A 13,728-nucleotide genomic window follows, 5' to 3' on the forward strand; every position below is an offset into this window, starting at 1 on the left:
CGTACGTATTGTCATAGGGAACCAGTGCGGAAAATCCCACATATTAGGGTATGTGCACACGATGCGGAAAACGCTGCGAATCCGCAGCAGTTTCCCATGAGTTTACATTACAATGTAAACCTATGGGAAACAAAAGACGCTGTTCACATGCTGCGGAAAAAAACCGTGCGGAAACGCAGCGGTTTACATTCCGCAGCATGTCAATTCTTTCTGCGGATTCCGCAGTGGTTTTACAGCTGCTCCTATAGAAAAGCGCAGTTGTAAAACCGCAGTGAAATCCGCAGAAAAAAACGCTGTAAATCCGCAATAAATCTGCAGCAAAAACGCAGCGTTTTTGCCCTGCAGATATCAAATCCGCTGAAAGCTAGACTCCTCCCAAAGACGACTCATGAGGTGATGGGAAGGGGAGGTGGGTCATTAGGTGAGATCGGCAGCGGTAGGCTAAAGGCACAATATGACCTGACATGATGTGCATAGTTCTGTGTAATAGATAATCAGGTCCCTGAACTTGCAGAAACAGCACGTGCACTCTCCAGTAGTACAGGTCATGGAGTGCACTGCGGGCTGCGATACACCACTACCTGGAGCTGGAGCTACAGATTTTTCATGTTAATAAGGTGAATAAGTGCACAGTAATAATGCTAGACCAGGATCAGCCGTAAACCAAGGTTAATACAGGATTCTGAATGTCAGCACTTGTGGGTGGATTACAGTTCCCTGCCTCCGTATGATGTAATATTGATCAGCTTATTACCATTTTATGTTCTAATGTAAAAGTGTGTTAAGTACAAGTTTGGTCTGTGTTTTAGGTTATTTATGACTTCTAAATATGGGATGGACCCTCATTCATTAGAACTTGACCTAAACTACACTAACTGTAGCCCAATAAATTCTAATAAAATAAAATACACAACACATTATTTTGGTATCAAAAGGCCACAGCTTTATTTAAAATCACATGACTGTAGAAAGGGTCAGGTGAAATGCTAGGCAAGTATATGCCGAGATTCACGAATACCTGAGATCCCCCCACTGCCTGACATACAGCAATCCAGGGGTAGCACCCTCTAACTTGCCACACAAGCAAAGCCACTCGTCTTCAGGGGCCCCAATGACCCTACTGAAGGTCCTCATTCTTGTGTTTCACAGCTAAGCCACCCTGGATGACTTTACCATTATCACATCCTTCAGGGTGTCCACTAAAGCTCTTCCTAAATGTGATGTAAATTAGTCGCCCACTTCCACCTGACTTCCCAACCACAACGTCACAGTTATGACAATAATACACCAAGCTGATTGGATTTAAATCATCTTTCATTCTGACCTTTTTTTCAAATACAGCCTGAAATATAATTTTTTTTTAATCAAACCTGGTCAAAATCTATAGAAAAAGACACTAAACCCGCCAACTAGTGAGACTCTCACTCAGAAGAGTGCCCAGTTTTGTGCACTGCCGAACAGAAGCCAGACGGAGTCCAGAGTAAATCTGCTGCCTCATTATAGTGAGTGGATCCCTCAGGGGTTTCACCTGTCACATCCCTCAGAGATTTAGATGGAAACCCCAAAGTAAGTGGTCAGTGTAGAGCGCCAAATAAATGTGATCCCAAACGTTATGTAAAATGTTGCCAATAAAAACTTCAACTCCATCCACAAAAAAAGCAAGTCCCCACTCAGGTCTGTCATCTGTTAACGGAAATCTAGGGGGCTTCCACGTTACTAGTAGCACAAAGGCTCTGGAAAAGCAAAATGGTTCCTCACCCGCCAAAAGAAATTCAGCAAATTCTCCGCTCCCAAATTCAAATGCCCCCTCAATTCTGAGCACCAGTGTGCCTAAACAACATTTAGTGCCCACATGTTTGGCATTTCTGTAGTGAAGAGAGCCCACATAATATACAGGTGCGTGTCCCAAGAAGCATGAGCTGGGTATAATGCACTGGTCACTATAACGCAGGTTGCAATTTTCACTAAGCAACTGCTGCCTGTTTCTGGAAAACACGCATGGAGTCAAAATCGTCACTACATCTGTAGATAAATTCCCAAAGGGTTATAATTTCCAAAATGGGGTCACTTGAGGGGAGTTTCCACTGTTTAGGCACATCAGGGGCTCTCCAAAAGCAACATGGCATCCGCTAATTATTCCAGTAAATTTTACATTCAAATAGTCAAATGGTGCTCCTTTCCTTACAAGCCTTGCCGTGCGCCCAAACAGTAGTATTCCCCCACATATGGGGTATCGGTGTACTCAGGAGAAATTGCACAACAACTATTATAGAGCAATTTCAACTGTTACCCTTATGAAAATGCAAAATATTGAGCTAAAAAAGATTTATGTAGGAAAAATGTGATTTTTTTATGGCTTAACGTTATAAACTTCTGAGAAGCACCTGGGGGTTCAAGATGCTCAATACATATCTAGATAAGTTCCCTAAGGGGTCTAGTTTCCAAAATGGTGTCACTTGTGGGGGGTTTCCACTGTTTAGGTACATCAGGGGCTCTTCAAACGCGACCTGGCGTCTGCTAATTATTCCAGCATATTATACATTCAAAAAGTCAAATGACGCTCCTTCCCTTCCAAGCCCTGCCATGCGCCCAAACAGTTGTTTTCCTCCACATATTGGGTATCTGCACATTCTGGAGAAATTACACAACAAATTTTATGGAGCAACTTCTCTTGTTACCCTTATAAAAAAGTTAAATTTGGAGCTAAAAAAGATTTATGTGAGAAAAATTTGATTTTTTTTTATTTCCACGGCTTAGCATTTGTTAGGTCCTCGGACACTCACCGCTCCTCGCCTGCTCCAGCATCTCGGTGTGCTGCTGGCTGGGGGCGTTCCTGTTCCTCTCTGATGCTTCCTGCCTCCCGGCCGGCAGCTGAGTTCCAGTGTGCAAGCGCGTTCCCTGCTCGGCTGAAGAAGCGGGGGTGCGCGACTCTCGCGTTCTAGAGGTCTGCCGCGAGTTTACCCGGAAGTGTCTCTCCTCTAATTGCGAGCATGTACCAGGTGTTTTTTGCCACCATCTCCCTTGGGCCATGCCTGATTATCGCGTCTGTGCACAGTAAGTTCAGGTCCCCGTTATCACTCTCTGTGTGCATTCCCTGTATCTGGTTTTACCCTGCCTAATTCCTATCTTCCCTACAGTGCCTCCTGTTCTCTGTGCTCTTGGTGCTCCCAGGACTCTGCATCTCCGCTCCAGTCTCCCGATGCTCCTCCAACCCCGCCTGGTTCCTTGTTATGTCTAGTGTCTATCCTCCGTTATCCAGTCCCCCACGTATCTCCTCCATCCCAGTCCTGTGTTCTCTCCTTTTGCTACCTCCTGTGTAATGGTACTCGTGTCTCGTCTGCCTCCTTCTCCCTTGCTTCCACTCCTCGATTTCCCATCCTCTGTACCCTAGTCCCTGCCAATTGTCTCCTCAGCACCAGCTATCGTGGTATTAGAATTCCCAGGGCTTGTCCCTGACGGTCTCTGTATAGGGGTTGGCTCAACAAGAGTTAGCTCGCCATGGGGAGGTTCGGTACCACGACCTTGAGGGTCCACTCTTGGATATCCTTCCTTAGTGTTACAACGTTATAAACTTCTGTGAAGCACCTGTGAGTTCAAGGTGCTCAATACACATCTAGTTCCCTAAGGGGTCTAGTTTCCAAAATGGTGTCACTTGTGGGGAGTTTCCACTGTTTAGGCACCTCAGCGGCTGTCCAAACGCAACATGGCAACCGCTAATTATGCCAGCATATTTTACATTCAAAAAGTCAAATGGCGCTCCTTCCCTTCCAAGAACGGCTATGCACCCAAACAGTAGATTTCCCCCACATGTTGGGTATCTGCGCACTCAGGAGAAATTGTACAACAAAATGTATGGTCCACTGTCTCCTGTAATCCTTGTGAAAGTAAAAAAAATTAGGTCTAAAGGTAAATTTTTGTGAAAGAAAGGTAAATGTTTATTTTTTCCTTCCAAATTCCAAAAATTTATGTGAAGCATATGGGGTTAATAAACTTATTGAATGTAGTTTTGAACACCTTGAGGGGTGCAGTTTTTAGAATGGTGTCATTTTGGGGTATTTTCTGTCATATAGGCCCCTAAACGCCACTTCAAATGTGATGAGGTCCCTAAAAAAATGGTTTTGCAGATTTTGTTGTAAAAATTAGAAATTGCTGGTGTCATGGTCCAGTCCGGAGTTTATTATCATCTTTCCTCTCTTGGGACTGGTCATGCAGGGGTTAATCTCCTCAGCCTAGTTCTTGAGCTAGCTGGGCTATTTCAGTCCCTCCCAGCCTGCTGATCAGAGTTAGTGATGGTTCATGCTTCCCAGCTTGAGCCCCTGACCTGTATCCTGGTTTTGGTGATCCTTGTGTCTCTGTCTGCCTGTACCCGTGTATGACTCGATCTGATCTCTGGACTTCGCCTCTTGTTTTCCGTCTCTGACACCACGCTCCCCTCCTGGTTCCGACTTTGGCTTGTACCCCGACTTTGTCTTACGTCTCACGTTTTGGTTACCACGTTCCCGGTAGGCTCTGTTTTCTTGCGTGTCCCTGACTATTCTCCTGACTGCCCCTGTATACAGTGCTGATATCTCTGTGTATGATTTTGGCTTGTCTGACTTCTCTCATTACCTGTGACACCTGTGCTCTGTGTTACTACGCTTTGTGTTTAACCTCTCTTCCCTCACCAGCTCCCCCTGGTGGAGGTTTCACGACATTATCACTAATCCTACATTTAAACAGGACTTCGTATTTTCCCCCCTCCCCCCTCTTGTCATGGATCCGCTGCATAACTTGGCAGATCAAGTGTCCAGTTTGACACAGATGGTGCAGGATTTTTCTGTGAAACATCGGTCCCTTGTCACGTCTCATACCCACTTACAGAAAAAACTGACTGAGGCTGTTATGACCGTGCAGGGAAACACCTCTCATGTTGTTAGTCTACCTGGTGACTCTGTGGATGTTGTTTTGCACTCTCCAGAACCCTCGGTTAAACTTCCAGACACGTTTTCTGGCGAAAAAGATAAATTTCACATTTTTAGGGAGAGTTGTAAATTATGGCTTTCTCTTAGACCTCGATCATCTGGGGATGAGACTCAGCGGGTAGGGATTATTATCTCCCTACTTAGGAAGGGTCCCCAATCCTGGGATGACTCCGCACTGAGATGTCTATTCAAAAAGGGACTGTCGGATTGCTTGAAGGACGCTCTGGCTCTCCATCCACGTCCCTACTCTTTGGAGGAGGCTATGACTCAGGCTATCCGTATGGATCGGAGGCTACGGGAAAGAGGTCTTACACAACGAGAGATTCCGTTGTTCCCTGCTAACCCTGATGTTTTGCTTCCATCTGAACCTATGGAGGTGGGAGCCACCGACCTCAAAGAGAAAGAGAGGAAACGGCGGCGTGATGGAAAGCTGTGTTTTTTCTGTGGAGATCCCGGACTCTGGAAAAAGGACTGCCCCTCCTGTCCTTCGTCTAAGGCCGGCCTCACACTCAGCGTATAAAAATACGGTCCGTAATTTATGGCCGTAATACGCAGAAAAGTCCCCAAAATAGTGGTCCGTATCTCATCCGTAGGCAGGGTGTGTCAGCGTATTTTGCGCATGGCATCCTCCGTATGTAATCCGTGTGGCATCTGTACTGCGAGATTTTCTCACAGGCTTGCAAAACCGACATACGGACATACAATGGATCCCTGTTCTCAAAAAATCGTAAAAACATATATACTGTTATATATGTGAGACACACATATATATATATATTAATCTATCATACAGCGCTAGATAGCTTAAAAGCCGGTCATTCAATTGCCGGCTTTTCCTATCTCCTTCTCAAACCCGACAAGATATGAGACATGGTTTACATACAGTAAACCATCTCATATCCCTTTTTTTTGCATATTCCACACTACTAATGTTAGTAGTGTGTATGTGCAAAATTTGGGCGCTCTAGCTATTAATTTAAAGGGTTAAATCGCAGAAAAAATTGGCGTGGGCTCCCGCGCAATTTTCTCCGCCAGAATGGTAAACCCAGTGACTGAGGGCAGATATTAATAGCCTGGAGAGGGCCCCCCCCCCCTGGCTAAAAACATCTGCCCCCAGCCACCCCAGAAGAGGCACATCTGGAAGATGCGCCTATTCTGGCACTTGGCCACTCTCTTCCCATTCCCGTGTAGCGGTGGGATATGGGGTAATGAAGGGTTAATGTCACCTTGCTATTGTAAGGTGACATTAAGCCAGAGTAATAATGGAGAGGCGTCAATTATGACACCTATCCATTATTAATCCAATAGCATGAAATGGTTAAAACATACACACACATTATTACAAAGTCTTTTAATTAAATAAATACACAGGTTGTTGGAATAGTTTATTATACGGGTAATCCACCTGAAGACCCTGGCTCTGTAAAAAAGGTAAAATAAAAAAACAACAATATCCCATACCTTCCGATGATCAGTCTCGTCCCACGCTGTAAATCCATCTGAAGGGGTTAACTAATTTTACAAGCAGGAGCTCTGCTAATGCAGCTGTGCTCATGCCAGTAAAACCCCAGCGAATGAATGGAATGTAGGTCAATGACTTTCAGTTGCGGTGATGCGCCCTCTGCTGGATGTCCTCATATGAACTCGAGCCTGGGAACTTTTCAGAATATTTTCCCACGCTCGAATATGCAAAAAAAAAAAGGGATATGAGATGGTTTACTGTATGTAAACCATGTCTCATATCATGTCGAGTTTGGAAGGAGATAGCAAAAGCCGGCAATTGAATTACCGGCTTTTAAGCTATCTAGCGCTGCATGAAATATTAATATATATACATATATGTGTCTCACTGACATATAAATATATATATATATATATATATATATATACCCCTATACTATGTGTAGACATTTATTTTAGCTATTCTATTGTAACCTGTCAGTGTGATTTTACTGTACACCGCACTGAATTGCCGGCTTTTCTATAGAACACCGCTGCGTATTTCTCGCCAAGTCACACTGCTGGTCCGTGTGTAATCCGTATTTTTCTGGCCCCCATAGACTTTCATTGGCGTATTTTTTGTGCAATACGGTGACAAACGCAGCATGCTGCGATTTTCTACGGCCGTAGAAGACCGTATAATACGGATCAGTAAAATACGGCTGATAGGAGCTGGGGCATAGAGAAGCATTGTACCATATGCAATCCATATTTTCAGCACCTCTCTTACGTCCGTAAAACACGCTAGTGTGAGGCCGGCCTAACAAGCGGCTGAGTCTGGGTGATCATCGTGGAGGTCACTCAGACTCTCAGGTACCATTTTCTTCATTTGCAAAGATACTGTTAAAGGTGGAACTTGGTGTGGAGAACAGCTTTGTTCATAGTTCGGCTTTTGTAGACTGTGGGTCATGTTGTGAATTCCGCTCTTGGGCTCCCTCCGGTGGTTGTAAGTGGCACTTTTGTGAGTTCTGCTCTTGGGCTCCCTCTTGTGGTTTCAAGTGGTATGGCTGCTCCTTGGAGTTAGCTGTCATCAGCTGCCTCTACTTATCGTCTCTTCTGCTCAGCTATTTAGGCCTGGCTCTTTCCTTCAGCCAGTGCCACTTGTAAATGGTTCCTGGTTGGATTCACATCTCTTTGGATTTCCTTGTTATCCTGACCAGTTCAGCAAAGCTAAGTTTTTGCTTGCTCTTTTCTGTCCATAGATTGTGGACTAATCCATTCTGTGCTTTCTATGTTTGTCCAGCTTATCAGTATGAATTAATTCTGTCTTGCTGGAAGCTCTGGGAAGCAGATTTACCCTCCACACGTTTAGTCAGGTGTGGAGATTTTTTGTAAACTCTGCGTGGATTTTTTGTAGTGTTTTATACTGACCGCACAGTATTCCATCCTGTCCTATCTATTTAGCTAGACTGGCCTCCTGTGCTCATCCTGGTTTCATTCTGTGTATGTCTTTTCCCTCTCCACTCACAGTCATTATTTGTGGGGGGCTAATCTATCCTTTGGGGATTTTCTCTGAGGCAAGATAGCTTTCCTGCTTCTATCTTTAGGGGTAGTTAGCTCTTAGGCTGTGACGAGGTGCATAGGGAGAGTTAGGAGCATCCCACGGCTACTTCTAGTGTTGTGTTGAGCTTAGGGACTGCGGTCAGTACAGTTACCACTTCCTTCAGAGCTCGTTCCATGTTGCTCCTAGACCACCGTATCATAACAGTACAAGTGGCCAAAAATGAATTAAATGCTTCTCAAAAGAAGGAAAAGAAAGTTCTGAACCATTTTTTTTTCTGTGCTCTGGTTTGTCTTTTTTTTCCTCTTGATATCTGGGTGGTTCAGGATATATGCTTTGGCATGGATGTTCAGGGTTTGTTTTCTCGTGTGGATCAACTTGCTGCAAGAGTACAGAGTATCCAGGACTATGTTGTCCAGACTCCGGCTTTAGAGCCTAGAATTCCTACTCCTGATTTGTTTTTTGGGGACAGATCCAAGTTTTTGAACTTTAAAAATAACTGCAGATTGTTTTTTGCTTTGAAACCCCGTTCTTCTGGTGATCCCATTCAGCAAGTAAAAATCATCATGTCCTTGCTGCGTGGTGACTCTCAAGACTGGGCTTTTTCTCTTGAAACAGGGGATCCGGCATTATTGAATGTAGATGCATTTTTTCAAGCGCTCGGATTATTGTATGACGAACCTAATTCTGTGGATCATGCAGAAAAAACCCTGTTGGCCTTGTGTCAAGGTCAGGAAGCGGCAGAGTTATACTGCCAGAAATTTAGAAAATGGTCTGTGCTCACTAAATGGAATGAAGAGGCTCTGGCTGCTATTTTCAGAAAAGGTCTTTCTGAAGCCCTTAAAAATGTTACGGTGGGCTTTCCTACGCCTGCCGGTTTGAGCGAATCTTTGTCTCTAGCCATTCAGATTGATCGGCGTCTGCGCGAGCGCAAAGCTGTGCACCATATGGCAGTATCCTCTGAGCAGAGTCCTGAACTTATGCAATGTGATAGGATTTTGACTAGAACAGAACGGCAGGAATTCAGACGTCAGAATAGGCTGTGTTTTTACTGTGGTGATTCTGCTCATGTTATCTCTGATTGCCCTAAGCGTACTAAGAGAGTCACTAGGTCTGTTACCATTAGTACTGTACAGCCTAAATTTCTCTTATCTGTGACCCTGATTTGCTCATTGTCGTCCTTTTCTGTCATGGCATTTGTGGATTCAGGCGCTGCCCCGAACTTAATGGACTTAGAATTCGCCAGGCGCTGTGGTTTTTCCTTGCAGCCTTTGCAGAGCCCTATTCCTTTGAGGGGTATTGATGCTACACCCTTGGCCAAGGATAAACCTCAGTACTGGACACAGATGACTATGTGCATGGCTCCAGCACATCAGGAAGATTGCCGTTTTCTGGTGTTGCATTACCTGCATGATGTTGTTGTGCTGGGTTTTCCATGGTTACAGGAACATTATCCGGTGCTGGATTGGAAAACTATGTCGGTGACTAGTTGGGGTTGTCAAGGGGTACATAGTGACGTTCCTTTGATGTCAATTTCCTCTTCCCCCTCTTCTGAGGTCCCTGAGTTTTTGTCGGATTTCCAGGATGTATTTGATGAGCCCAAGTCCAGTTCCCTTCCTCCGCACAGGGACTGTGATTGTGCTATTAACTTGATTCCTGGTTGCAAGTTCCCTAAGGGCCGACTTTTCAATCTGTCTGTGCCAGAGCATGCCGCCATGCGGAGTTATGTTAAGGAGTCTTTGGAGAAGGGGCATATTCGTCCCTCTTCATCACCATTGGGAACGGGTTTCTTTTTTGTTGCTAAGAAGGATGGCTCCTTGAGACCCTGTATTGATTATCGTCTTCTTAATAAGATCACGGTCAAATTCCAATACCCCTTGCCTTTGCTTACTGATGTTTGCTCAGACTAAGGGGGCTAGTTGGTTTACTAAGATTGACCTTAGTAAACGGACGGACTACACCTCAACAAACCTGGGAAACACACATTCGCCAGAAGACTCGCTACACTCATCAGGAGGGCGTTAAACTAGAAGAAGAGGGGACGGGAAGAAAAACATTAGACTCGAACAAAGACGACCCAGGAAAACATACTCAGAAGGGAGGTAAGAACATTTCTAAAACAATCCACAGTGAGGAGATTGGAACAAAACAAAATCCTCTAAACTGCATGCTCGCAAACGCCAGAAGCCTGACAAACAAGATGGAAGAACTAGAAGCAGAAATATCTACAGGTAACTTTGACATAGTGGGAATAACCGAGACATGGTTAGATGAAAGCTATGACTGGGCAGTTAACTTACAGGGTTACAGTCTGTTTAGAAAGGATCGTAAAAATAGGAGAGGAGGAGGGGTTTGTCTCTATGTAAAGTCTTGTCTAAAGTCCACTTTAAGGGAGGATATTAGCGAAGGGAATGAGGATGTCGAGTCCATATGGGTTGAAATTCATGGAGGGAAAAATGGTAACAAAATTCTCATTGGGGTCTGTTACAAACCCCCAAATATAACAGAAAGCATGGAAAGTCTACTTCTAAAGCAGATAGATGAAGCTGCAACCCATAATGAGGTCCTGGTTATGGGGGACTTTAACTACCCGGATATTAACTGGGAAACAGAAACCTGTGAAACCCATAAAGGCAACAGGTTTCTGCTAATAACCAAGAAAAATTATCTTTCACAATTGGTGCAGAATCCAACCAGAGGAGCAGCACTTTTAGACCTAATACTATCTAATAGACCTGACAGAATAACAAATCTGCAGGTGGTTGGGCATTTAGGAAACAGCGACCACAATATTGTGCAGTTTCACCTGTCTTTCACTAGGGGGACTTGTCAGGGAGTCACAAAAACATTGAACTTTAGGAAGGCAAAGTTTGAACAGCTTAGAGATGCCCTTAATCTGGTAGACTGGGACAATATCCTCAGAAATAAGAATACAGATAATAAATGGGAAATGTTTAAGAACATCCTAAATAGGCAGTGTAAGCGGTTTATACCTTGTGGGAATAAAAGGACTAGAAATAGGAAAAACCCAATGTGGCTAAACAAAGAAGTAAGACAGGCAATTAACAGTAAAAAGAAAGCATTTGCACTACTAAAGCAGGATGGCACCATTGAAGCTCTAAAAAACTATAGGGAGAAAAATACTTTATCTAAAAAACTAATTAAAGCTGCCAAAAAGGAAACAGAGAAGCACATTGCTAAGGAGAGTAAAACTAATCCCAAACTGTTCTTCAACTATATCAATAGTAAAAGAATAAAAACTGAAAATGTAGGCCCCTTAAAAAATAGTGAGGAAAGAATGGTTGTAGATGACGAGGAAAAAGCTAACATATTAAACACCTTCTTCTCCACGGTATTCACGGTGGAAAATGAAATGCTAGGTGAAATCCCAAGAAACAATGAAAACCCTATATTAAGGGTCACCAATCTAACCCAAGAAGAGGTGCGAAACCGGCTAAATAAGATTAAAATAGATAAATCTCCGGGTCCGGATGGCATACACCCACGAGTACTAAGAGAACTAAGTAATGTAATAGATAAACCATTATTTCTTATTTTTAGTGACTCTATAGCGACAGGGTCTGTTCCGCAGGACTGGCGCATAGCAAATGTGGTGCCAATATTCAAAAAGGGCTCTAAAAGTGAACCTGGAAATTATAGGCCAGTAAGTCTAACCTCTATTGTTGGTAAAATATTTGAAGGGTTTCTGAGGGATGTTATTCTGGATTATCTCAATGAGAATAACTGTTTAACTCCATATCAGCATGGGTTTATGAGAAATCGCTCCTGTCAAACCAATCTAATCAGTTTTTATGAAGAGGTAAGCTATAGACTGGACCACGGTGAGTCATTGGACGTGGTATATCTCGATTTTTCCAAAGCGTTTGATACCGTGCCGCACAAGAGGTTGGTACACAAAATGAGAATGCTTGGTCTGGGGGAAAATGTGTGTAAATGGGTTAGTAACTGGCTTAGTGATAGAAAGCAGAGGGTGGTTATAAATGGTATAGTCTCTAACTGGGTCGCTGTGACCAGTGGGGTACCGCAGGGGTCAGTATTGGGACCTGTTCTCTTCAACATATTCATTAATGATCTGGTAGAAGGTTTACACAGTAAAATATCGATATTTGCAGATGATACAAAACTATGTAAAGCAGTTAATACAAGAGAAGATAGTATTCTGCTACAGATGGATCTGGATAAGTTGGAAACTTGGGCTGAAAGGTGGCAGATGAGGTTTAACAATGATAAATGTAAGGTTATACACATGGGAAGAGGGAATCAATATCACCATTACACACTGAACGGGAAACCACTGGGTAAATCTGACAGGGAGAAGGACTTGGGGATCCTAGTTAATGATAAACTTACCTGGAGCAGCCAGTGCCAGGCAGCAGCTGCCAAGGCAAACAGGATCATGGGGTGCATTAAAAGAGGTCTGGATACACATGATGAGAGCATTATACTGCCTCTGTACAAATCCCTAGTTAGACCGCACATGGAGTACTGTGTCCAGTTTTGGGCACCGGTGCTCAGGAAGGATATAATGGAACTAGAGAGAGTACAAAGGAGGGCAACAAAATTAATAAAGGGGATGGGAGAACTACAATACCCAGATAAATTAGCGAAATTAGGATTATTTAGTCTAGAAAAAAGACGACTGAGGGGCGATCTAATAACCATGTATAAGTATATAAGGGGACAATACAAATATCTCGCTGAGGATCTGTTTATACCAAGGAAGGTGACGGGCACAAGGGGGCATTCTTTGCGTCTGGAGGAGAGAAGGTTTTTCCACCAACATAGAAGAGGATTCTTTACTGTTAGGGCAGTGAGAATCTGGAATTGCTTGCCTGAGGAGGTGGTGATGGCGAACTCAGTCGAGGGGTTCAAGAGAGGCCTGGATGTCTTCCTGGAGCAGAACAATATTGTATCATACAATTATTAGGTTCTGTAGAAGGACGTAGATCTGGGTATTTATTATGATGGAATATAGGCTGAACTGGATGGACAAATGTCTTTTTTCGGCCTTACTAACTATGTTACTATGTTACTATGTTACCTCCGAGGGGCATATAATCTTGTTCGTATTAAACAGGGTAACGAATGGAAAACTGCATTTAATACGCCTGAAGGCCATTTTGAATACCTTGTGATGCCATTTGGGCTCTCTAATGCTCCATCTGTGTTCCAGTCTTTCATGCATGATATTTTCCGCAATTATCTTGATAAATTCATGGTCGTATATTTGGATGATATTTTGTATAAATCATTTTTATTGGTCACAGCAGTAAAGAATAAAGGTAAACCGTACAAACTTATAAATCAGTGCAATGATAGGCAATAATTTTAAGTCAAACAAGAAGAGCATAGTTACATTTATCTCTTGCGATATACTTTTCTGATTAATAATGCTCTTGACTATCCCGAAATTATGAATTATTAACATTAAAGAACTACCGGGACAGTTGGTAACAATTCTGAGCTTCCTTTGTAAATATTTAAAATATAATATGTGTAATCAAAACTGGATATGAGGAGGACAAACATAGAAAGTAAGATAGAGGGAAGAAAAGAGGGTAGAAAGAAGGAGAAGAGAAGGGTAATTGAGGGGGTGAGGAATTCAGGGAAGGAGTGTGGCTACCCCCGTAGCCTAGCGGACAGGATACATGCCGAGAAACGGCCCGAAGGCATACGACAATAAGCTACATAGTGTGTCGGGTTCTGGAAACCCAGAGATCCAGTTCAGGAGTTTCCCTAAAAGCG

The sequence above is a fragment of the Ranitomeya imitator genome, chromosome 2 (genome assembly GCF_032444005.1).
Source record: "Ranitomeya imitator isolate aRanImi1 chromosome 2, aRanImi1.pri, whole genome shotgun sequence".
Lineage (NCBI taxonomy): Eukaryota > Metazoa > Chordata > Amphibia > Anura > Dendrobatidae > Ranitomeya > Ranitomeya imitator.